Source organism: Manacus candei, unplaced genomic scaffold (genome assembly GCF_025592945.1).
Source record: "Manacus candei isolate 608988 ecotype Guabito, Panama unplaced genomic scaffold, ASM2559294v1 h1tg000043l, whole genome shotgun sequence".
Lineage (NCBI taxonomy): Eukaryota > Metazoa > Chordata > Aves > Passeriformes > Pipridae > Manacus > Manacus candei.
The window spans coordinates 14,526,581-14,554,389 of record NW_026138091.1 but is presented as its reverse complement, the minus strand read 5'-3'; the positions used below and the strand labels follow the sequence as shown (position 1 = coordinate 14,554,389).

The following is a 27,809-nucleotide window of genomic DNA, read 5'->3' as shown; positions in this document are numbered from 1 at the left end:
AGAAGAAAAGAAACCACTTTGCAAGATAGTTAACAAGCATCACTTCCAAATACAAAACTCATTTAAAATCAGCTTTTTAGGGAGGCTAACTCTCAAAGCAATCAAATAAACTACTATGCCATTTTCAAGATTCCATTTATTTTCAGGAATTAGATGTGATGTTATTTCTTCCATATGCAGTTACTTGTACTGAATTGCTTTCTGTACTGCCTACATTTATTTTTTTTAAATAAGGATTTAAAATAGCTAGTTCATCACATTTATCACAGACTGATTTCTGGATAAGGTAACTTCAAAAGCATCTCAAAAATACAGATAATTTTTTTACTGTGTTGCTGGAGAACACAGCAAACAGTAAAACACAAATCAGTCTTTCAGAATTACTTCAGATGTGGTCAAATAAGAGGCCATGCTGAGAAAAACAGCAGAAATAAGTTGTTCTGAGAAATATGGGAAACCACATTTGGTTTTAAGTTTTACAGAAATCCAAAGTAAACTACTGTTGAGGCTTCTGTTTCTCTTGATAAAATTAGCCTTTATTCTATATAAATCAATCTATGTTGGAGCACTCACGAGTCTCAGATTTTCCTTTAAAGACTGTGGTAATGGCACAGTGGCTTTCCAACTTAAGTAGAAAAAACTAAGAGAGAGAGAAAAGACTATGCAACACAGAAATGAGCAGGGATTCTTTGTCTTGGATCTCCTAACAGGGAACAAACCCCAAAGCAATTCTGCATATGTAATTAAAATCTAATCAAATTAATGTTCTCTTGCCTCCAAAAGACAAGACTTTCAAAGAACTTCATTTTAGAAAAGGAAAATGAAAGTGTTAAAACAGGGATTTGTAGTAGAGTTGTGTCTTTCTTTATTCCCTCCCACAGAAAGACAAAGCTGTCGATGACCCTTTTATTCTACTGAATGAACAGAGAGTACCATAGACTGAATGTTGAAATTTTAAGTCTGGAACTGCTTTGAGAACATTAAAAGTTTGACCAGACAGACACAGTCATCAGTATGGTAACAAGAGAAAAAAGACCTGGTGCCAGTGCTCTGTATTATAAGTACAATAGAGTAATTTTTGCTCTTAAAAATACAAACAAGATGGGAAATTCTAAGTGCATTTGACATAATTAATTTGCTAAATTAAAATACAGGTGTGTCTTACTTTTTTGAAGAAGTGGTCCAACTAGTAAGGAGCCCCCTAGTGTGACTAAAAAGACCAATACTCATTGTTATCCAGATAAAACGAGTCATCTGTTGCGTCTTTACTCACATATTATGATATATTATGTCTAAAAATAACACAGACATACTACAATGCTTATTGACAGCAATTCTTTATAAAATAGAAGTGTTGTGAAGAATATTTGGGTCTTGTTGACCATTACTTCTAGCAGTTTGTTGCAACAACTTTAGCAGCTAATTTTGTTACTGCATCAATGTACCTTTAGAAATGTCAGAGCTTATTTTAGCAACTTTATTTTAATATTTAAAAATTATTTCACTTACTGATTATTAAATACCTATAAAAGTAATAATCTAGTTTGCATTATTTCACAGAATTATTTTCTCAAAAAATAAACTCACTAGTCTCTTAAAGATCAGAAGCACTAAGAAAATAAAATCAGCATATCCATTACTCTTATATTAAAAAAAGTCCCACTGTTTGAGAGAAGCAACAATTTAAACACCAACAGTAATTCCATTGGAAATTACGATATTTTCAACAACTACAATTTTGGTAAAAGCCATTAACAGTTTAACATCAAGCCAGCAGACACCTTTTCCTAGTATATTGTGCATAAATAGTATTCCCATCTGTTTCAATGTTCTGGGTTTTTCACGGGCTTAAACCTGTCAAATTATTCCACTTGATTTCAGAGAATTCTCATATGGCAATCTATTTTATTTACTTTATCTTCAATAAAATGGTTGAGTGAGCATTAGCAACTATGAGACACAAGTTTCAATCAGTCCTCTGGCAAAGGCGTCAATCTACATTAGACCTACTATGCTGTGAGCTGCAGCCAGAAAGCTGCAGTTAGACAGGGCAACAGTGAATGAGTGAGTGAAACCTAATAAAGCAGCAGTGAAGAGAGAGAAAATTCCCCCTAGACACTGCCATACACTGCTTATATAATGTGTGTGCCTAGTTCAACACACCAGTAGCTCCTTAATAAAGCTGACAGCTAAAAAGGAGCTTCAGACTCCAACTTCATTTTACATGACAACTACAGTAATGGTCCTCTGTTCTCAAGCAGGCCACATTTAGAAACCTAAATTCAGTTCAGTTAAAAATTAACAGTTCTCATTTTTCTCATTCATGTCACACAGAAAAAAGAAATCATAAAATTATTAAGATTCACACCATCTTCTCCTCATTTCATACAATTATTCAAAAAAACATCAGATTTCAACTATTTTTTCCTTAAAAATTTCTGTCCTAGAAACCACAAAACAATCAGTGTATTTAAGCAATAACTCATTTCTGAAGACACTATCATTAAGGTCTGATTCCAACAAATGTGGAGGCATCACTCCTAGATGCCATCAAAATATATCCCAAAGCACAAACTTTGTATTAAGTGATCCAAGTTCATATTTGATATGAGCTCTAAAAAGTAGATTATTGTAATAGTGCTCTCCACAGCAAATCAGACCATTAAGACTGTGCTTAATGTTTAACTGAAAAGAAAAGCTGTGCAGTTTAAATCTATAATTTATATTACATATAATCATAGCAAAAATTTACTTCATCATAGTTAGACTTCTTTGTAGACAAAGTTAATGTCAATCCATTACCCAGCTGATGGAAACATCATATGTTTCACATGTTGGTCGTCAACATGGTCACCAGCAATGAGACCTTATACAACTCTTGAGAGAATTTCAGTTCAGCTGCAAGAAAACTATATGAGATATTCTTCTGTACCAATCTAACAATATGATGATGCTTGCCCTATGCAAAATAAACATATATATATACTGAATATTTAGTAGTATATAAAATGTGTCCATGTACAACACATGCACGAGTCATGATGTTTAAAGTTCTGTAGTAGCAGAAAGAAACAGGAATGAGCACAATCTTCTCCAACACAGAAGAGTTAGATAGATTTAAAAATAATTAATACCAGAATTTATTTAGCTTTTTTTTTTAAAGCCTAATTGACTCAGAAAACACAGATGTACCACTAACACTTCCCCAAACCGTCCATTTAAATCAGCAGTAAAAAACTAGAACATTTTTCTCTGCTTTTGTATTTTTCCAATAAGGATTTTTGTTTGGTTTCAGTTTTTCCAACTCTAATTCAGTTTTTTAAATCTTATTCCTAAACAGTTAAGTGCTTCATTGAGAGGACAAAAAGCAGACAGAATTTTTCTCTTTGATAATTAAAAATGTACTCATAAATGCAATTTTATTTTATGCATATCTATCACTACATTTATGTCCAAATCTCAAGTTTCAATCAGTGTAAAGACACCATATCCTGCCCTAAAAAACTATCAATTCTAAATGACATACTGAAGAACTAGAATTCAGAATGTACTACCGTTTCCTCACAGAATACAAAAACATTCCTTCTCCACTTTCACATACTGCAAGAAATAGAGGCCAATGCTAAAAAGGCCAAAAAGATTTTGGCTTTCTTTACAGAAAGGATTTTTATAGATTGTATTTAACTTAAAAATATAGAAGAAAATAATAGAGTAAACATAATAGCAGTTACTTTCCCTCATATGCCTTAAGTTTCAGACATACTGGAATTCAATAAAATTATACTGCCAAACTATTATAGATGTACAAGTCATTATTACTGCATTTCTGGCATTATTTGGTACAGAACGTAGTAAACTTCCAGAAAAAATATCCCTTAAAAAATAAAACTCTCTTGTTGGCTCAACAGATTTCAACTACTACACAATTTCTATCAAACCAAACAGTTTGCCAAAATACTGACACTGTCTATGAAGAAACTATCTAACATGACTGTGTACAATTTACACCATTCAGATGTTTACAAATTTGTGACAGAAATCCAGACATATTTCCATTGCTACACAGACAGCAAAAAATCTGATCTTTTTTACTGTTTTCTCCATTGGGTAATGAAAGTAAAAACCACTGTTTTGCAAATATATTACTATATACTAACATACAGTCAAACAAAAATTTGCATATGATGCCAATAATATCTAGTTTCCCTGTATAGTGCTGTATATCCTTTGATTTACAACATCACTACAGCTAACCTTTCTTCTTTTTCTGGTTTCACCATATTCATACTGTACCCTTCTGGCCAGTACCTTAAGTCCTCAGAAGAAGGTGAAGCTAAATCGGAATAAAGGAATTTTCCTTTCTTATTACCCAGTGAGTAAAGACAGTCACAGTGAAACACATACCAGGACAGTCTTGTTTTGCACTACTTTGAATTAGGTTAAAAAGGTCTGTGCTTCCTCCCAGAGGGTGAAACTTTAAAAAACTTGTTATAAACATAGTTTCAGAACTAATTTATGTCACCATCATTAACTCCTCTGAAACTACTTCATCTTTTTTGCCCTTCTGAGGCATCAATGCATTAAGATGGATATATCAACATTATGGAGCATCTCATAATGCCTTAGCAGTCACTGCACATGGCATATAGGGAAACTACATATTTACTTCAGAAACAGTGGTGTACATAGAAGCCATTGGGCCCCTATTATGATGAGTAAGTTTTTTGTATCCTGTTGAAATCTGCATCTATAAAATTTAGTAACAGGTGTAGTTGAACATATTTTGCAATTTATATAGTAAAATATTGCCTTAAAATTTTGAATTTGGAAAATTCTGGGAATATTCTCAAAAAATTTTATACTCCTGTAGAAAAAGTAAAATGTGAATGACTGCAACAGTCAATACATAGATTAATTCTTTGTTGGAATAGAAAGTATGAAAAACCTGAAATAAATGTGACTGGCTTTCTAAACTTTCATCTTATCTCCTTTTCCTGATCTCTCTAAGTTAAAAAGACCTGATAGTTGTACATGATTCACTGAAGATAGCTGAGAAGGTCTGGAGCAAAGCAAGGTAGTGAGTGCAGGCCTGCCAAGTCCACTACACCCACTAATGGTATGGATTCACAGGCAGATTCAGCCTGGTAACACACAAAGCAGTTGAAACAAGATTTAAACTCATGGTCCTTGACATCCTGGAATGTTCTTGGTTACCAAAGGAATAAAGATCATCCCAGTTTCAAGAAACTAGAAATATCCAAACTCATGGATTCTTTACTATTTAATCTTGCCTTTTAAAATTTAAATTTATTACAAGAAATACAGACTAAAATCGCGTTTTAAACAAATTAGCCTAATTATTATACTCCTAATGCAGCTAATGTAACGAAACTATACAGTGCAACTTAACTCCAGAGTTCCAGAGACCTTGGTCAGAGAACCACATTTTTATTTATTTTTATAGCGGAGCTGAAAAACCATGTAGGGAAAGCCTAAATGACTTAAATATTCTCTGCTATCTAGTCATAACACAAGCAGTCATGCATCTCAGTGAATCAGGGGAAGCAGAGATCAGCTAGTTGAATATGAATTGGTAAGCAAGAACAGCAATTCCAGAAGAAAAGCACGTCGCAAAAAGAAAAAAAAACACCAACAAAAAAAACGAACAAACTGTAAGATTTGTAATGTTTGACTTGTACTCACCTGCTTCTTCTAAGACTCAAAAAGACCTTTTAACTTCAACCTTGAACTGAAGTGATGTCCAAAATCAATTCCAGTACCACCATCCTGACAAAACAGAGAGAAATGTTTACAGCTATTTAGACATCATTTAATGAAAACAACACAGAATCTGGCATTATCACTCCCTCTAATCAGTACCAGATGTGCATATGCTGATTCGCAAGTACTCTGAAAGAAAAAGGAAGGAGTTGTAATAATTAATTTTTTGATTTTGACATAAAGCTGGTTGAAAGACCGAGCAAGTTGGAAGAGAAAGATCCTCTTAACAAAGTCAGCTTAAATGTAGTCCACAAGAAATATAATTGTTCACCAAGTTTCTGTCTTGCAGTAGAGTGACAGTTAAGGCATCACTCAAATTCTAGTCTTATTATTTTTATTCTATTTTTATTATTATGGTACCCAAGGGCAAACAAAAGGAAGGCTTCCCTGAAGTAGTTTGTTCCAGACAGGGAACTGCACACAATATCACTAAGTTCACAGGGTCATCTGAAGGAAGAAACAGAAGCTGGGAGACAGCACGCCAATGAAATTTAAATGTATATGCATTTTAGGAAGGACAAAAGGACAAGGAAAAACTAAAAAAACAGCTTTGAAGCTGAGACTGGAAGACTGCAAGGAAGAGAGAAGGTTGGACAAGGCAGAAGAAATAAAGAACATGCAGGTCCACAGAATATTTAGATTACATCTATGCCTGAGAACATTTCTCTTTCCTGAAATCAACTGGCAGAGATAAACCTACATCTATGCTAGTATACTCATATATGCTCTGAAACAGAGGGACTGCATACAAATTGTCTAATGGAGATGGTCAAATAAATGTCTGGGAATTTTCTGGACCAATGTTAGTTTGCAAAAACCTAAACCATGGCAGAGACCTGGAAATATTTCCAAGCATTGCTTTATTTACTAATACAGACACAGACTTAATGCCTGAAACTCTGCTACCTCTGAAGTAGATCCTACCAGCCTCTCGATGGTGCCTCTCGGCAATTCTCTCTTGCTGACAAGGTCAGACAGAAGCATGCTGAAGAGTAAAATGAATGTAGAATTTTATAAAGAAAAGACTGCTTTCCCACAGTTTAAGAAAAAAAATCTGTGTTCCAACTGGCATTATTAATACAGACTTTGTTACAAGATGTTTGGCCATTTAAAAGAGCTGCAGTTCTAACTTCTTCCTTTGTTTGTAGAGTGTAACAAAACCTGCTGGGAAGGTCGAAGTTCCTAGAAAACTAAAAGCTACCTGGCAGCTTCTGTAGTAGAGCAAGCGAAGAAGGAAGAGCAAAGAATGACAGGCTGGAGGAATAAACACTACATGAAACCCCTGCACAGTAGGACAGCATTGGGAAATGAGAAGGAAATCTTATGAGCCCTTAATACAAAGCAAAAAAGAGAAGAAAATGTTAAAAACAGGTAAGGTTCCTAAGGCAAATATGAGGAGGTGAAGGTGGGTGGCAATTCTTAAAAGTTGTTGGAAAGTAAAATACATGTCAATGAAACTTTGCTTGATGGTCATGTGGTCACCCTGGATCCACAATGGAACTGTCTAACCAATTGAGAGAGAAGCATTCACCTTACTGTCCTATTTCCCATTAAGAGATTGCAACTTTGAATCTTTGAAGGTTCTTGTGCACCTGAATTCGAGACAGAAATACACATTACAGTTATTTCTTCAACAATATCTGTTATGTTAATATGTAAGCCTCAAACACGAATATTCTGTATTTCTCTTTTTACCTATATTTCATTATGCCAAAATACTTTCAAATCATCAGGTTTTTTATCTTGGATTATATTAAACATAACATTTTGCCTTCATCTCAGAAATAAAGTCAAGACAATCATAGTTATTATATATGAAATCTTACATCAAAACATGACCTATTTTGTTGAGATACAGCCTTCTTAGAAAAAATGTTTCATTATAACATTTTTTGGTAATTATTCCTAATATGAAAACAACCATAATCATTAGTCTTGATGATTAAAATTTTATCTTGTTCTATTTTTGGATATCTATACTTTTTCACAAGTCAGTAAGAAATATTCAACATGGTGAGGATAGCACAAAGTAGATGTGACAGATATGTCACAGATAGATGGCAGGTCTTACCTATCAGCTTTCTTTTCACCAGTGCAAATATTCACCTTTAAAAACTTACATTTTGACCTATGTTTCATTTATGCTACATTCCATTGTGGTTTACCTGACAAAGGCAGCTGACTCTTAAAAAAATCATATTACTTCTGTTATAAATATTGATTTTTTTTTTTTATTTTTATTTGCATCCTAAAACCTGGACCTGAATCATTCAAGTTATTCCAGTTCAACAGTAAAATTTCTCTACCTTTCCTCCATCTAAGCCAGCACATTCCATACCTTTGACCCCAGCAGGTAGATCTTTAATGTCACTGTTTACCTATCCCATTCTGACAGTGTTTACAGGGATATGTTTTCCATTCTTCAATAACTGATCATTAGAATATTTAATTCAAAATGAAAGCCAAGTTCATTCCTGGATGAAGACCTTCCTTTGAAACTTGACTTAAATGAACACAATGCCTATGTGCTGCAAACTATTTCCTTTAACTCATTCCTTTACATGCTGCAATCATCTCTTAGCTTATTTTATGTTAGATCACAAATCATTAGGATAAGTTTACCTGTTATACATTTGAATTCTGCCTCTATGACAACATTATGATTTGAGACTCCATGGTCTTATTCATTATCCTGCTCTATTGGTGACCTTTGATATTTTTAAAAATGTAAATAACCCCACCAAATTGCACTACAGCACTTGTGCAGTTCCACTGTTCAACAGATCAAGTTATTATGATGTATCCCTACTTCATGTAAGACCTACCTGTTCACTTATCTTCTAGAGTACAAATGGTTCAATCTGCATTACTGCTTTAAGTAGGAATTTGTATAAAATATTCCAACGAAGCACTACTCACCAAGCATTCAGGAAAATTTTAGAACATGGTTGAGGGCTATCTACTACATAAGTTATAAGATACTCTTCTTTTGAATAAGATAGATTGAGCCAAAGACATAAATGGTTTCAGTAAAGCAAGAATTACTTGCTAGAAGGACTATTATTTTAAAGGCACAAACATTCACTGGTATCAGTAGCTTCCTTCTTTCTGTCGTATAGCACTAACACAATTGAAAACAAAAGTCTTAATGTGTAACAAGACTTCTGAGCAAGTCATAAATTGCACTATGTCAATGGGACATGCTGAATTTTATTTGAAAATAAATAATTTACACAAAACGTGCAATGTATATCTTCTAAAATAATGAAAAAAATGTGTAAAGTTACTTAATAAGTAGACTATGTATTCTTAATTACATTTAAACTACTTCAAGACATTTAACTTACACTACAAAAAATATGCATTTTTAAAGAATATTATAGAATTACAGTACAGCAAATAGGTTAAAAAGACATTTCTTCCTGATTCCAAGTTCTGTTAGACAATTCCTGTGACAGAAAGATACTCAGAAGCTCACATCAGATGAGCACTACTGGATGCCATTATAATTAACAAGAACATGCAAAATGAATTAGTAGTTATCATCAGTCCAAAGCTCAATGAGTCTATGAAAAGACCTTCGTACTACTGTGATCGCATTAGCCAATTTTTACATATAGCTCTACATTACTACTTAGACAAATGAATGCTGGATTAGATTATTATTGTGTCCAAACAGAAGTTCTGTGGTGGTGGGAGAAGCAAATATTTTTTCACCTGGAACAGAGAAAATAATAAACTCCTGAATGCTTCTTGAGCTGTCAACTTTCCCCAACTACATATTTCCCAAATTTTCAACAAATGCTAAGTACTAATAAAAGTTATAATTATATTATATACCACAAAATTTATTCTTGAATTTTTACAACATGGAATTTGCTAAGCAAAACACCTATACTCCATTAATCCAGACAATATGTAACTGGGCAAACAAATAAGCCAAGGATAATAATAAAATTTACAAAAAATCATTAAAAATTTACTATTAGATGCCCAGTGACAGAAGAAATGTCAGCACAGATTAAATACATCATCTGCTTCCAGTATGTTCCATTCACTGTGTAACTGATGCACATGTTACATATAACTCCTCTTGGGGGAGAGAGGCTGGGTGGGATGTTGTTCCTTTTAGGTCTTACTTATCCTAAAGATTAATAGGACATTGATTACATGTACTTATCAAAGCACACTGGAGAAAATGGAGACAGCACCAATGAATGGGAAGCCTGGAGCAATGGAAAAATCATCCCTCCTCACTCTTTTCTTCCAAAATCTCCACAGCATCATTCTCTGAATGGTTGGGTATACAGAGTAAACCACCCCTGAGGCAGGTCTAACTAGCCCTTACATGATAGATAACCTGTGCTGACACTAATCTTATAAGTATGCATGATACCAATATCATATTCATGGAGATTCCTGAACAATTTATCCAATGTGCACAGATACTGTGCCTTACTTTCTCTTCAGGCATGTCTGTCTTTTGAAAACACATATTTTTTTGTAAGACACTTCAGAGGAAAACCACTTTCCATTTGTTGAATTTTCTTATAATAAACTGCAACAGCCTACAGTAATTGAAGGAGAAGAATATAAACAAACATGAAAGCAATTAACTATTCCTAAATACTTCGTTCTACGATACCACAAGTACAATGACACTGCAGTCTTCTGAAATATTTCCAGAATTACAATTTGTTTCTCCCTTTTGTGATGTGACTAAAAGGGATTCAAGAATACTATCAGATTAGAATGTAGAACAACTTTAAAAAAGTATTATTTCATAAGAGTACATATATGGTGATCATCCTGGTTGTGTTATATATCTAGTTAGTTCTTACAAGAATTCAAAAAGCACCTAACCCTTCTGCCATGATACATGCGCCATATCACAGACTCTTCCACTCACACTGAGTGGCTGACTGGTAAAAATTGCTTAAAGCATCTGCATTTAGACTGGGTCACTTAGGACATCAGACAAATGCATCCTCAAAACTTCCAAAAAATGGAATTCCACAACCTGTTTTCTCTAGGCAACCATTTCTGTTGCATAATTGCCCTTCCGCTGAAAATCTTTTCCCTTATATTGAACCAAAACCTTCAAACATAAGAGTTCCATGCATTCCAGCTGTTTCTTCACATAAAGGGCAACCCTCCCACCCCTTCTCTGCCTGACTGTTGTACAACTTCCATCCATCCATCACTAAATCCCATCATTCAAGTTGTTCTGCCAGTTGGTAGTTTATTTCAATTCTATAATTCTGCATCTGCATGTGGAACTCTAGCTCCTCCTGTTTCTTCCCCACCCACAGGAATCACATCTAAGTAAATATATTGAAAAAAAAAAAATTAAACAGCCACACAACTTCCAGGAAAAAAAGAAACACCAAACAGTGTGAGGTCTACACCCACAAACAATGCAGAAGCTGTCTAATTAACCAAAATACATTAAAAAAATCCACAAACTGACAGAAACCATAATACACACACACAATCCCTAAGGGTCTACAGATCAAAAGGAAAACATTAAAAAAAAATAAATAGAAAGTGGATAAATAAGCCAAACTAACTGTGAAAAAAAAAAAAGGAAGAGGAAAAAAATCCCACAAAAGAAAAAACAAGAAGTTCCAACTGCAATCTCCTGCCAAAAATGGTACCATGAAAATAAAGACAGGTTGTTGTCCCACCAGTTATTGTCATCTGCATTATCTGACTCTTTACAGTGTCTCCAAAGTAAGCGTTTCCCACTCTGGATGAACATTGGGTAACTCCCTCATCAACATGGGGCTTTCTTCGGGCTTCCATAGCCTTAACATATCCTCAGTTTGGCCACCACAAGAACAGCTTACACTGCTTAGAAGGTTGGTTCACCACTATGACCACCATGGTTAGCTACAGATATTAGTTGCAAACTAAATGTCCGTAAGATGACTGGATCCTTGCAGAGGTCCTTACCCTAAAATTAAATTTTGGCGTGACTTCATTTATTATGTGTCGCAGTTTCAGATCCTCAAAAATCCAATTTCCAAGTCCAAGCCCCCCTTCCATAATTTGCCTCAGTGTGAGAGGGTTTTCCAGACATAACACAACTCAGTATGGGGGGAAGGGAATTATATTACAGTTTTTTCATCATGGCTGGGCTTCACGGACGAAGATTTGGGAAAGGTCTCTACCCATGTTTGACACAAGCATGCTGATGGCTAAAAAGGCCAATACAAGACAGGTATGTCCGATTGCAAAAGGCACAGCAGAAGGACTCCTTAGGTGGTAAATTCTGCAAGGCACGATTCTTTCTGTGTTGTCTTTTCTCCTCAAGAGTGATCCTGCGTGCTTTCTCAAAGGCATCAGCAGCGTTACAGATGGCGTGTCTCCAGACCTCCCGATTGGAGGCCAGAGTAGACCAGATATGGTGATCAATATGGCCCAGGTTGAGATGTTGTTTCAGGGAGTCCTTGTATATCCTCTTTGGGGCTCCTCTCTTGCGGCAGCCGGTGGCAAGTTCACCATAAAGCAAGATCTTAGGGAGGCGGTGGTCCTTCATCCTGGAGACGTGTCCTGCCCAGCTCAGCTGTGTTCTCAGCAACATGGCCTCAATACTTGTGACTGCTGCTTGTTTATTACTTACAAAAATAAATACTATAATACATTATATACACAATTCTAACTATCTCTCCTATGGTAAAGCAATATATTTACATTAGATCAAGTCCCTCCTTTCCCTCCAATAAAAGTTCAGAAGGGAAGAAGGAAAGATCCTTTCCACTTTCAGGGCAGCAGTTTCTCTCCTCTTCAAGGCAACAGTCATAGCTGGAGTTGTTGTAGATAGAAAATATCTTTCTCTCTCTCTCCATTACAATGCAGGGGTTTCCTCTCACCCCTTGGTCCTTCATCTCCAGCTGAAGCTCTCTCTCCCGTGGACTGCAATAGCAGGGACAGGCTCACCTCACCACATCATATCACGAAGTGCAGGGCATCTTTGTGAAAGTCCCTTCCTCAGGGGAAGCTCCTCCTGAGTCAGAACGTTTAGGGCAGCTCTCAGTTCAGTTTTTGTCCCAAGCGTTCTACCAGGAGAGAGCTCCTTTGCTCTCTCAGCTGCCAATGTGGCAGCAGGGGGGGGCAAGGCCACTTCTCCCGCATTCCATCCTGGTCCAGCTCCAGAACGTCTCTGAGCTTCTCAGTTCCTTTCTCTGGTGCTGCTGCATTTCAGGACTCCCTTCAAGTGGAAGTCCACCCCCTCCTCTTCCAAAAAGGGGTCTCCAAAGGTTTGGGGAAAGTAAAGCCACGTCTCACCCCAAAACAGTCTCTGTTGAGCTTAGTCCTTTCTCTCTCCGTCGGACAGTTCTGTGTCTCTCAGCTTGGTTCCATGCCATCTCGCTGCTGCTGGCTATCTTTTTGGCTTTCAGCCACAGCTCTCTATTTGGTGCTATCTCTGCTGCCGCTCCTGCTGCCCACTCACAGCGAGGAAACTCCCCCAGCTTTTAGCCACAGTATTTGGCCCAGTTTAACACTGTTCCAAGTTCCTGCAGCCTCCAGACGGGGCTGGGGGGGCTTGGCCCCCAATGAGGCTCCTGGCCCCTCTCTCCTCATGGCTTAACAACATGGCTACTACTTTTCCAGCTACATCATCTTCCTTCTTTTCCGGTCTGTTATAATATGTTGATTTCAAAGGAGTGAAATGTAGCTTCTGATTGGGCCCTACACCAAGAACATCACCCCCTCAGGGGTTACCACTTTTCTAACTCCAGGAAAAAATACCTTTTACCCCAGGACATTGTGTCACCTGTAAAGAAGAGAGTTATGTCCTTGATTTCTTCTCAGAGACTCTGCCCAGTGACCTGAGTAAGAGGTCTCTCTTAAGGACACATCTCCATCATTTGCTTCTTGGTTCCCTGTGGAGGGAAAATTCTTACACACAAGCCAGTCCTCCCTACAGACACAGCAAGTCTTCAGCTATGCTATATTTTTATATGAACCACTTCAGGTTACTGGGCAAGCTCAAGGATTTTTTTTAAATTATTTTTTTTCTTTTCACAGAGACTCACCCCTTAGAGAATGACTGCTCTTGGTTATCAGATCCATCTGGCAGTTAACAGTCTATTCATCTTAAACAACCCAGAGACTCCCCTTCAACAATGGCCAAGGAAGATGACATCAAGAAAGACACATAACCCATGTTCTGAAGCAATACCTAAATACAACTAAAAAACAGAGCACCTTCATAACATTGAAAAATGTCCCTATAAGTATGGCAGATAAAAATTAGGGCCCTTAGATATTTCTGCCTGTCTTGTACAAGCACACGTCACACTGGGGTATGACTCACAGTAAATTTCTAGCCACAGTCAATAACTGCTTTGATGTAGATTGAAATCTATGCCCTTGAAGGGGCAACAAAAGCCAAAAAAACTCTACCACCATTTCAAAGAGGGTCACTGAATAAAAATGAGTAAGCTTGTTACAAGGAAGAAAAAAGGGTTGGCTACAAAAGTCACATCTTTACAGATGGCACAGAAACTGATTAAAGACACCTTTTGCAAGCTCAGAAGAAATGCATACAACCTATCAAAAAAGACTGAGAAAATCCAGAGAAGGGAGCTGTCATGAACAAATGGGATGAAGGAGGCTATTAGAAAGAAAAAGGCATCCTTCTAAAAACTTCAAGTTGTGTCCAAGTGAGGAAAACAGAAAGGATTGTCATCTTTGGGAGCCTTAAACATAAAACACAGACCGGACTCAGAGAGATGCAGGGACCAGCAGCTCTGCATGGGCTGGGAGCCAGAAGTCATAGGGGCTGTACATGGGCAGAGCAGGACCTGGCTGCACTTGGCCAGGGAGCTTCGCAGTCCAAGGGGGAGCTGGGGGCAGCCCCAGCCCACAGCATCGGGAACCTCAGTGGGGACAGGCCAAGGCTGGGGTCAGAATCAGGCTTAGTGAGGAACCTCCCACACACAGCCACCTAAGGGCTTCTACCCGTGCCTGGCAGAGAGCACCCAGAAACACTGGGGTTTCATCCACAGCAGAGGAGATTGGAGAAGTCACTAGGCCTTAGAGAGACATATGAGAGGATCTGTCTTAAGTTGAAGTACTATCAGAGAACATGAAAACAAAAAAACTTCACTATAGTGTATCCCTTCAACAACTCTAAAGGAATATGAGTATGAAATAGTTGAACCTACAATGGACAAATGCCTGCTTAAAATTGTCTTAATATCATAGCAAGGTGGCAAATATGAAATCAATCCTAAAAAATCTACATAGGGTCCAGAAAACTACAGATCAGTACACATGGAGTTCACACTAGGTAACTTGCTATAGGCTACACTAAAGAATATGTGTATGTCGATATATATGATATGAGGGAAGGAGTCAATATTCCAGTATGAAAAGGAAAGCCATGGCTTGGACGATCTCAGGTTTTTTGAGAAGTCACTGAGAATGTGGAAAAACAAGATCCATGTATTTCCAAAAATCATTTTATAAGCTTCTCTTACTCAAAGTCCCTAAAAGAAACTAAATGCCATGGGAGAAAAAACAAAAAGGTCTTTGCACTGCTAAAAAAAAAATTAAAAGAGAGGCTATTAAGAATAAGAATAAATCATGGTTTGCAGTATTTCCCAGAAGTACACCATAGAATCATTATTAATGTTGGAAAAGACTTCCAAGATCATCGAGTCCAACTTTTGAACAAACACCACCACATCAACTAAACCATAGCACTAAGTGCCACATCCAGCATAAGAAAAACCATCAAATTCCAGTAAAGTAAATGCAAAAGATCAAGTAAGCTGATATTTAACACCCTAAGATGACATGTCACACCATAGCAGATGCACTTCAGATGTTACTCTGCAGTAGCTTTTCCACCTGCCCCCTTTTCCAGAGTCTTGTGCATAGATTACCAGGATAAACACAAGCAGCTGAAGAGCTGCGTAATGGAAGTAGAAGAGAGGAAAAAATAAGGAAAGACAGATGATAGAGAAGAAGACAAAGAAATTAATGGGAATAATGAAAGAGTAAACTGCAAAACTAAATTGCAAAAATGAGGATAAAGACAAGCATCAATATGTTGGTGTCAAAGGTAAAGTAAAGAGATTACAGTCATGGGTTACTGATGTCATGAGGCATTTATTTAAATATGATCCTGCTGCCCTGAACTGTAATGTAAAAAGGACCATTTTGAAAACTGCTTGCCAGCAGTCTCAAAATGGTCTTGTGTTGTATACCGCCTGTGGGAAATTTAAACTGTCCTTGATTTAAAGCAATTGAAACTTTTCAGTGAAATACAAAAATAAATTTAATTTCATGTGATGTTACCATTAAACACTATAAGAAATGTGACTATACAGATGAGATTTCCAGGGTAGCCCAGGACTGATGTAACTAGGCTACCTTCAACAGCAAAATTCCCACTGATTTCAGCAGAACAGATTTAAAGCCAGAACTGAGCACTTTTGATATTCCTTTATTTATGGACTCCACAGCTGGAATTCATGCAATGCTGTTATATCTATGATTCCATCTTGACTGCACACTTTTCGGTAGATATAAGGAGAAATAAATACAAAACCGAGATCCTTTCAGCTTCTCTGAGTCAACATTCTGACTCTATTTGAGTTGAGACTACTGATTGTAACAAAACTCTGCCCAAGACAAACAATCAATATCTGGCCCTTGAGTTCATTTATTCAAAGCATTTTGCAGGAGTAATTCTAAAGATTCAAGACACCCATTAAAAAACAGAATAATTTATTACGTTGCAAAGAATAAAAAATATCCTTCCTCTTGGTAACTTCACAAACATGTCAGACTCTGTTGAGTTGCCCACAGAATGTCCAAGGTAATCCCATCTGGCCTCCAGCTCTCACTTCAGAAGAGTGCAAGTCTCCTCTGTCATAACTGACAGCCCTCTCAGGTTATCTCAGACTTGCAGGACACAGAATCAAGCCCACCCTGTCAAGTATAAAAGTACTGGACTACCTTCAGCAGATTTTACATTGTTTTTACAAGGCTTCAGTAGTGGGCAGTTATAGCAACATGTAAATCTTTTCAGGTAAATTCTTACATTTGGGAGCTCTTCTGATGTTTAACCAAAGAATTCCATACTTACCCTTGTTCCTTTTGCATTTCATCCACTTATTTTTACCATGAATTTATAAATCACTTTCCTGATGCCAAACTCTCTATCTAATTTATTAAAACTTTAGCCAAACTAATTAATATAAAATACATGCTAATACATCTATATTAATAGCAAAGTAAATCTATGAATTTTGCTGATAATTCTAACCTTATTTTCTCCTGGGCTACATAGGCATTAAAACAGAGTTCACTGACACACAGGAAAAAAAAACTTTGCAATATATATTTTTTATCTCTTTCATTGCTGAAGTGAATAAACTCTGGTCAAAATTCCTACGGTTAATTTTTCTTTTTCTCTTTCAATCACTGAAATGTAAAATAGAGGGATTTGGTTGGTATTAAGTGTAATTCCAATACAAGTTTAAGTTTGGTGTTCCTAGTTCCTAGTGTTCCAAATATTCACTTAACAGTTATGTTATCCATTTCAAAATTTTCATAGAAGTCAGGTATAAAAATTATTTTGAATACCTTTACTTAAAAACAATTTATCCAAGTGGAAAATATATTTTCCACTGTTTTCGTATTTTTCCTTCCCATTTGTGACACCCTACTTTATCATCACTGCTTAGATGGAATGGAAATACCCACCAGCTGCAGACAACATAAAAACCTCAGATGGCCAGTACACATAATGGACTATTATGTGTACACCATTTACAGATTAGTAACTTTAGCATATATCACACTTATTAAATTCTAAAGTGTGTTTTTATTAACTTGTTTATGCTCTCAAATTTTAGAAACCCTGAAACAAGTCTTAAATGTTTGCACACAGGAATTTCTGAGATATGTTGTTGGATTGACTCATGATATTTTTCCATTTTTGACTACCACTACAATTCTGCAATTAGAAAAGCAATCAAATAATATACAGACAGAAGTATGCAACTGTTGTTATGCCATTCCTGATAGAAATATTTGGCTGTGTACATTGAAATATCCACTATCATCAGATGTATTCTGGAACTGTGTGTAGTCTCTCTGAACAAGAGGCAATGTAAAGATACATGAAGATGATGTAACAAAACAACTTATTGTACATTAGAAGACATACTACAGTTGAGGTAACACAAAGAGAAACAACTAATCTAGTGTAATTAGAATTTCTGAAGACATGTTTTCCACCAGAGTATTCTACAGTGAATCTACAAGTGCCTTTTGGGCAGAGCATAACAATAAACAGGAACTCAGGATAAGTCTTCAATGAAAACTTTGCCTCCAGGACACGCAGATGGGATGCAGGGAGCAGTAGAAATCCACCACCATCAGAGAAGGCAGGATGGATCTCCCATAAGCAAGAGATATCTCACAATATGAAAGAGCTAACTATAAAAATTGTCATCATGGCTAACCAAATTTGAGGACACCAGCAAACCATCTTCATGAAAGAAGTCAAGATTTGATGGTATGATGAATCCTACTGAAAGTAAAACTTTGCTTTTCTTTTTAAATATCTTTATAAACTTCAATCATGGAGAATGGAGAAAGTTCATCTAACCATTTGAAACATGTTGAGCCAAATGGCTGCTGTGTCCCATCAGACAGAGATCACCCTTTTTCACCTTGAGAACACATAGCCTTACAGCAACATTTTCTGAAATGCCAAAAGCTTTTACTGTTTCATATGGGATATTTGTTCTCTGGAGTCCTGTACCATCAACTGTGTCATTACAGCAAATATCCCCCACAGCAGATCGAAGAGTAGCAGTAAGAGCTATGATCCTATGAAAGGTAAACACGTATAAGGAACCAGGACTACTACAGTCACTACAGCAACATAGACTACAAGCACCTCACCCAACTCTGCCTAGCAATATGTCAGTAAAGCTGCTGAGTAGGCAGACTTACAGCAAATCTCCCATTCCACCTGTGGTAAAACAGAGGAATGAGAAAAGAATGATGAATATAAACCTCTTCTAAGGTACAAGATGTAGTTGTCCTGCTGCCTTGAGAAATGAAAGGGTTGTGCAGAGAGTGATCACTGCCCCACCCAAAAAAGGTAACACACTGGACCCAGTCCTTAGCTCTTTCTGATTTTAAAAACTACGTCCTTTAAAAGGCTATGTTGGAAGTACTCTGAGTGTTTTTTCCAGCCTTTTAATGAGGTAAATCAAATTCCCAGGAATCGCAAGGGAAATATGAAAAGATCTCTCTGCAGATACCTTTTGAATCATTACATTGTACCAGAGATGTCTCACTTAGCAAGACATACCTGAAAGAGTTCCCATTTAAAACTAAAGATTCACTTTTCCTATACACTATACAAACACCAGAAATACAATTTCCCAGAGGTAGAGGCTAAAGGAAACAAAAACAGAAGAAAGACAGAGGCAATGATTAAACATGGTATTAGCTGGCAATCAAAATGCAGGTACATTATTATTTCTTAGCAACAGTTAATTTCCTTATATGTTTGCTTTAGTCTTGAAAGAAAAAAATGCATTTAATTGAAATGCTTAGTAGCTTTTTCAATATCCCTTTTTTATAAATCAAAAGTATTTTATATATATGGACATATTTGGCATTTTCTTTTCCAATTTTTCTTGTTACTACTCCAACAGTAGTGAAAGCATCAGGACTTACATTCAGCTTTTTCCTGTTTCAGTTCTCTAATAATTGGACTTCTAATAATTCTTTCCTATTCAAATACTGTTACAATATTCATACATTTCATTTAAAGATATGTTACTGTTGCTTTCCATAACTGTTTTTAAAAGAACTTATATTTGAAAATATGGAAAATAATACCTAAAGCCTGTCAAATAAATCAAGAGTATTTCTGCTAAAATGCAAACATTCTGTAATTTTAACATTTCCCCCCATATTCTATGATTTTCTATGATTTTGAACATTATGTTTTAAAATATTTAATTTATACAACACTTTTACACTACACTGTCACAAAATTACAATATAAGCTATTGCAAGAACTGCTCACCAGCAAAACCACAAACACAAGTCAGGAGTGACAAATGCTGCATTCATCCATGAACAAACAGTATCTGCTACTACACTTGTAGGGTTTTTTCTAATATTTTAAATGATGATAAAATTTATATACATATATAAATATATTTATTTTATACTTGAATATAGGACATACCACCAAGCTCTCCAGTTTTGCATATTTTCATGGTTGAAGAATAAACTCCAGAAAATATTAACCACCCACAGAGATCACCTTGACATGCTTTTGCTGCAGAAAATAGAACATTATACAAACTACTGAAGCCTGAAGCATACTCAAAACATCACATCCTATTTGTAAAATGCACGTAAAGAATAATGGGATCAGTAAGAACATTTAAAAAGTAATGTATTTTATTCAGTTTTAACTCTATAAAAAAGAGTTCTGTCTTAAAAAGCAGATATACTTACTTTGTAACATGAGCAGATTAAGCTGAACATATCTGTTGGATAAATCCTGCTTACTTTTGCCCATACAATCTCACAGACATTAAAGAGTACCATTAAGCCATACCCACAAAAAATATGCATGCTTGATATGAATACCAGAGCACAAGTTACTGGACCACCAATGCCCCTATGTGAAAAATTGGCAATCACATCAGAATTTCCCAAATCCGTATTTTAAAGGAATCTAGTATACAATTTAACATACTATGAAAGACAATAACATTTATTAATCTAAAAATTACAGTGTACTTCCAACTATGACTGTTCTTGACTTTAGAGAAATCAGTGTCAAGGTTCAGGATGTATTTCGCCGTCACAGGTTCATGCAAACTGCCACAGGGCTTCCGGCCATAAAGAAAGGGTTATGCAAATTAAATCCAGTTATGATTTAAATAAGATTTTTAAAAGGAATTGCAAAGAAAAATATGGAATTACAGCTGCGATAGTAAAAATTGACCTTAATGACTCAAGAGAACCCTTCCAGTCCTAAACTCTGAGGGAAATACACAAATTCATGCTGAATATCAGCATGAATACAGAAGGGAGAGATAATGTAATGCAATTACAATGAGGACAAATAATACTGTCTCACAACAAGTTTCATACACAAAGATCCTTTATTTGTCATTAATTGTGCTCCATTCCATATACAGAAGGGAAAATATGCATTAGCATACTGTAATCCATGTTCTACTAAACCTATTGAATCTCTAATTGCTCTGAGTCCTCAATAAAGATGACAACACAAAATAAGAAATTACATCAGTGAAAAAAAATGCTACAAATAGAAATGTTCCTCTTAAAGGAAATATTGCACAAGAAAGAAAACATGACATATTTTCCTAGCCGGAAATAAAATTGCAGCACATTAACATGGAAAAGACCCACTAATTCTTGTAGTGTACTCATTGGCAAGACAGTAGTCTTTGTTTTCTACTACAGAAAGTCTTAAGATACTCAAGAACTTGATGGTCTGAGGTTTTCCAAATCACTACAGCTTCAAGTAGGTGAACCTTAATTACACCAGCTTATAGGTTCCCTTTTTATATCTTATGATCTGTTTTATTTCTGAGACTATCACTCTGCACAGGATGCAAAAGCCACTAGAGTTCAAAAGTTAACCTAGGACTCTGATGGGAACAGGCTCTGTACTCCAATCACCATGCATGCGTATTTCCCTCCATTTTCTTCCTAACTCTATTATATTTCTCCCACTTCAGTCAAAAAAATGAGTATGTTCTCACTTTTGCAACTAATAGCTCTAGTGGAAACGAGCAACAGTATGATAGACTAAGGAAAGTGGGAAGAGTGGCAGCAATAGGACCAGAATATAAAGATTGTTTACCTCTGATTAAGTAAAATATACAGCTATGCTAAGTGGTGCTGCCCCACAAATCTCAGAATCCCTGAAGTCAGTATACAGTGCTACACATTGATTACCCAAACAAGAATATTCACTGAGCTACCTAAAGCCATACATGAACACTTGTGGTTACTGCAATATCTTTTCATATCCAAGGACTGAAAAAATTATTAGATCAAAATTTCAAATTATCAGAAAAAGCATCTCTCAAATGAACAGTATTTTCTAAACTCTTCTAGGACAATGTTTTGCCTTGTCCTTCATTTCGTCTCTCATGGAGTAACTCACCACGGTGGTTCTCAGGATCCTTTCAAAAACTGAACTCAACATATTTCCTAATTCCACAGGATTTCACAATAATCAGATGTTTTTTTTTTTAGGAAGTAATTTTGTCTGTCATTTTCAGTGAAAGCAAAAACTCGTTCAGAATCACAAATTAAGCAAAATAAGGTGAAAACTTATGAAATTTCACAAACACATTCTGCCAGTAATATATACTAGAGGTAGAGTTTTCAGTGGGAGAAAAAGGAATCATTCAGAGCAGATCCGTATAAATTCCAATTACGTTTGTGGTTTTTGGAATATATCACATATTTTGGCAAAGCTTCACTCACTGTGTAGATTTCTAAAGTTACATACTGAATGGAACAGGTGTATGAACCATTTCACGAAGTAAAATTCTATGAGCAATTAGCTGCTGAAGTGTCATCAGTCAGATACTGAGAGCTCTTTCACGTGCATTGTCACTGCACTCTTTGCAAATCCTCAATGCAGTCATTAGGGAGGAAGAAAATTGAGACTTATCTCAACAGAAGAGGCACACAAAGCATTTAGAAAAAGCTGCACATAAAACGTGGTGCAACAAGAGTTCAATTATCTCCTTATGCTATAGTATGAGCATGCAGGATATGAAAATAGAAGGGAAATATATAAATACTAAGATGCAGTCTGCACAATATAGAGAGCAGTTAGGTAAAGGGTATAATAAACCATATTGGAGCACTGTAGTGAAGAAAAAAAAACATAAAAAGGTGTGACAGCAAGGAAGTTGAGGGCACCATGGCCTGGAAAGCAGTTCTGTTTGGAGAATTATTCTGGACCTTAGACCAAGATCCTTTATTGTCATAAAATGGAAAAAAGATCTGTTAACTTATGAAAGCTTTTTTTTTAGAATTCGGGTGCTCACTTTGTGTTATTTAACATTTTACATATTTCAATGAAGACAGCTGGACTCGAGTCTTCCTTTTACCATGATTATATATCTACAGTTCACAAACACTAATGATATGTATCAATATTTCAAAATTTTGACAGTAATTCAAAACTTATGTAAATTACACTGAAAAGTCAGATGCCAGAATCACACCCCCATTACTCACTAGTGCTATTCAAATACTGGTAGTTACATTATTCTTGCTTTGGTCCTTATATTGTAAAAGCAGACAGCAGCACAAGTACAATCAAAGGTCTAAGTACATAAGGCACAAGGGTTCAGTCTCAGCAGGGCATTAGACCTGGAGACCATTTACACACTTAGACATTAATTTTGGTAGAAAAGGGAAAGGCTAACCTGCAACCAAAACCCTAGAAGATTGCTTAGACTCTCTGTATTGCAGCTCTTTTTCCAGTAACAATTACTTTCACTTTTCAACACTGCTGAGGTATGGCTCAGCAGAACATTTATGGATATATGTGGTATCTTTTTGGAATTAATACAAAATTTAAATAGAAATTACAGGAACATGGGGGCCAGAGGTTTGTTTCCTGCTGTTTTCCAAGTACAGCCAGTGAGAATTTCTATAAATTTTATGGAAAATTCCTGCCTCAAAACTGTAAATAGACAATATGAAATAAAGCAAACATTGTTGTTCAATTGTACAAAAAATGCCAAGTGTTCGTTCTCAAGCAATAATCTCAGCATAGCTAAAATAACGCTGAAATCATTATATGAAAGCTGTTTTCCAAATCTTTTCAAGATATTCAAAGCACTAAGTATATTCACAAATATTGATCAGCATGAGCTAGGATTATCAGTCTAGTTTAAAATGACATCTGACTAGAAGTGGATCTAGTGGTTCTAGTTATTTTGTGTTGAATCTGTGTCACTTTAATCATAAGGCACCTGCAACATATCTAGAACCCTTTCAGACCAGTTTAGGTCCCCAAATGACATCAAGCAACAGAAGCCTCAAAACAGTGAGAGAAGGGAAAGAAAAAGATATTTCTAAGGAGATTGAAGAGATTTATCACAGAACCCTACAGCTGTCTAAAGTGCTCGCTGAAGGACCCTGTCTCTCTTCAGGGACTATTAACAGATTATATGTATACTAGTCTCCTGGAACAGGCACCTAGAATAAGGCTATGAGATACACTATTTTTCCTAGTAAATAGACACTTGGTAATGGAAACTATTGGAATTGTGTTTTCTTTTAAAAAGTTGAGAAGACAATAAAATGCTTCCTTCATATCTCTGCTAATATGAGACTTTTGATCTTTATGCTTCTGTCCTATGTCATCTTTATTAAAAAACAAAAACAAAACAAAAAACAAACAAACAAAAAACCAACACCACCAACCCCAAAAAATTATCTTCACCCAGCATAGTGTTTATTGTATTTCCAGCACAGAAAACTATTGGCTTATTATCTCTGATAATATGAGCTTCTGCTTTATTCTCTGCTAGGTCAATACAGCACATCATCAGCAATGGTGCCCATAGGTGCACCCAGAACAGCACATGATAATGCACTGTGGATTTTATTCTAGTAAAGGACTCTATCGATGTCACCTTAAGAGGACTTTCCAACAAGTGGCAAAGGTAGGGTAGAAGAAAGTCTGAAAGATTAGAATCTACACTGCCTGCATTTTTGCACAGTGTGCCCAGTGGTTGCAAACACCCTGCTTCCAAGTTTGAGTGCTGATTTTATTTACTAATCCAGGATCGAAACACTGTTGCAGTATTCAAGGATCTCCATTAAGATACGTCTTCCCTGTCAAATACCTCCATAAAAGCAGAAATATTAAAAATACAGCTCTTCCATGTACATCTGATAACTCAGATACTTCAACTGATGTTCAGCATCAAACCAGTTAAACATGTTTTGCATTGCATTGCAAAACTTGTATCTGGTACAAAACATATTTGGGTAACCAGTAATGCTTCGTCACCTTAGCTTAAAACAGTCTCTGACTGAAAATGCCTCCTGTAATAGTTTGGTTTAAATATCCAGTCTTGTCTTTACATACCTCCAATGCATCCCTACAAAGTCAGTTTAATTAATCAGGACTTGACATTAAACAGTAAACCCAAAACACATTAAAAATGCAGATGTCAGCTTTTCAAATAACATGTGGTAAAGAACAAACCAAAAATATTTACAGCTTTACACAGCTCTTCAAAAATGTCTGCTTTCCATGACACATCAATCACTCGATCACTGTCAGCATAACTTCATTGTGGCAAAGTGCACTGACATATAGCTTCACGTTAGAATAGAAGTTTGTTTGATAGCCTTCCAAGAGTATGGAGATTTTTAAATCCATTTTAAATAGACAACATACAGGTGTACTTAGGTACTTTAGATTGGGATTTTCCTTACATTAAAGCTATTTAAATTAAAAACATTATTATAGAGAGAACATATATAGCTACAAATAACTACAGAAAAGATATTTCAGTAATCTGTAAAAATTTCAAATGGAATTTCAAATATTTAAATTTACTTTCAAAGTTTCACAGAAAAACAAGCCATTCAAGAAGATAACCCACAAAATACATATGGGGTAGTAGAGCACAGTCCTATTGCCAACAGAGCTGCTCATCTTCGGGGTAAAGGAACACAAGTTCTGTGGCAAAATTATGTATCAGTTATTAAAAAGATTTTGAAGGCTGATCAAATCAGAGATCTATAGAGATATGGAAAAAGAAAAAAGACTGCAGGAATTACCAAAAAAAAATTAACAAAAAAGGAGTTCAGCTTACTGAAGACAGAAAACCAGAAACTGAAAACTGACTGATGGCACAGATCATTTGTCATCTGAATGACAATAAGTTTCTCTTCAAAGAGAATAAAGAAAGGTGAGGATGGAAAAGGCAATATTAGTGTGGCTTGCTTGATGGGGAAAACAGAGCTAGAGAGAAAGACTAATGGTGTAAAAGCATTTTCAAGGGTATCAATGCATAGAGAAAAAAACAACAACTAAAAGCATTTTGGAAAAGAAAAAAGAAAAATAAAGACTGAATAGATATTTGCTACATTTTTTTCTAATAATTTTGTGATATTTATTCTGAGGTATTACTAAGAGGTCATATTTTCAGACTTGAAAAAAGGAAAAAAAAAGACAGTGGTAATTACTCCCTAAGTATTATAGATGATAGAGTTACAACTTCTAATACTTCCTCCTGTTGTCCACACCATACCTGGCCAGGGAACTGGAAGACATCCCCAGAGTTGGGTAAGACTTCAGTTAGATAAAGCACAACTGGTTCAGGCTACAGACATCAGTAACATTAGCAGATATCCACACCCAAACAGGACAGCAACCTGTTGAAGTGAGTCCAGAGAAGGCCACCAAATAGATTAGAGAGATGTAACACCTCTCCTACCAGGAAAGGCTGAGAGAATTGGGATTGTTCAGCCTGGAAAAGTGAAGGTTTCAGGGTGACCTAATTGCGACTTTCCAGTACCTGAAGGGAGCCTACAAGAAAGATAGGGAGAGGCTATGTACAAGAGCATGTAGTGACAGGACAAGAGGGAAGGGCTTCAAACTGAGAGAGAGTAGGTTTAGATTTGATATTAGGAAGAAATTCTTTACTGTGAGGGTGGTGAGGCACCGGAACGGGTTGTCCACAGAAGCTGTGGATGCCACATCCCTGGAAAAGTTTGAGGTCAGGTTGGATGGATCTCTGAGCAACCTGGTCTAGTGAAAGCTGTCCCTGACCACAGCAGGGGGGTTGGAACTAGATGGTCTTTAAGGTTCCTTCCAACCCAGGCCATTCTATGATTCTATGATTTCTAGAAAAAGTGCTGTGTAATAAAAATCTGATAAAACCATCTAAATTGTGGGCAGGCATCCACATCTAATTATACTCCCACCTCTAAACACTGGTGTAGTGTTTGGTCTTAGCTGCTTGTAGCTACTCAGACAATATTTGTGGAAGAGCAGTCTAAAGCCTTCCCATGCAGAACAGTTTCCCTGCCTAAAGCCGTTTTCAAGATTAAATCTTGCTTGCCTCTGTAACATTTCCCTGTGAACCTACACTTTAAAGCTATGTCTCTATAAACCTTCAATCCTAGAAAGGGCTAACTCATCCTCTTATATATTCACCTTCCAACTACATGTATATGGCAGACAGTAGACTTACTGTCTCACACTCCACTTATCACTGCTGTTGATATGATCCCCTTTTTAATCACACAAAGGTTCAACCTATTCACACAGTATCAAGGCTGATAGGAGTCCCAGATGAGTTATTTCATGACTCTTCCAGAGTATGACTTCCTGATGCCATTTTATTGCTCCTGGCAAAAGTCTTAGTATTCCACACTGAAATTGGCACACAAGTCAGCCTCTGTCTCATACTGTCTCCACATAACTGCATAATAAATAAAGTTGATCAGAGCCTCCAAGAGAATGCTTTTCTAGAAATACACAAAAGATCATAAGAAGGAAAAATATAACACTACAAAGAAAGCAGGGAAGAAATGAACAGAGGAACAAGGGAAACATTTCACAGGTATTTTGGGTGGACAGCAGCTTCACGCAGTATAGTATTACAAGTGTTTATTAAAAAAGAAAATAAGGAGAAAAGCTTCAGGAAAATAAATACAGTAGGGACTTTGAGTGAGGCAAATCAGAATGCTGCTTGGGGTCTTGATGCTTCAAGTCCAAAGAGTCTTTTTTTATTTTCTATATGAAGAGCAGAAAAGAAAGTGAAATAAATAAATAAAGGCTTTCAGTTTCAAGCACACACACATTCACTCTCACACACACAATTTCAGAAGGGACTGAACTTCAGTCTACAGTTATGAATCTTGCAATCTTACTGTGTCTGTATCACAGCTGTTTTACTTAGCTTCCCATATATGTTTCTTTGTTACAAAAACAG

The 27,809-nt window shown here is 36.2% G+C and overlaps 1 protein-coding gene across 12 annotated transcripts in view; it reads right to left on the bottom strand.

Annotated features, from left to right (window-relative positions):
- Positions 1-27,809, bottom strand: part of FOXP2 (forkhead box P2) — a 407,244-nt gene that overhangs the window by 277,411 nt on the left and 102,024 nt on the right. For all 12 annotated transcript variants that reach the window (XR_007905892.1, XM_051795471.1, XM_051795484.1 and 9 more), the window contains exon 3: positions 5,704-5,787. The gene's annotated coding sequence lies outside the window, so the exon portion shown is untranslated. The remainder of the gene's footprint in view (positions 1-5,703; positions 5,788-27,809) is intronic.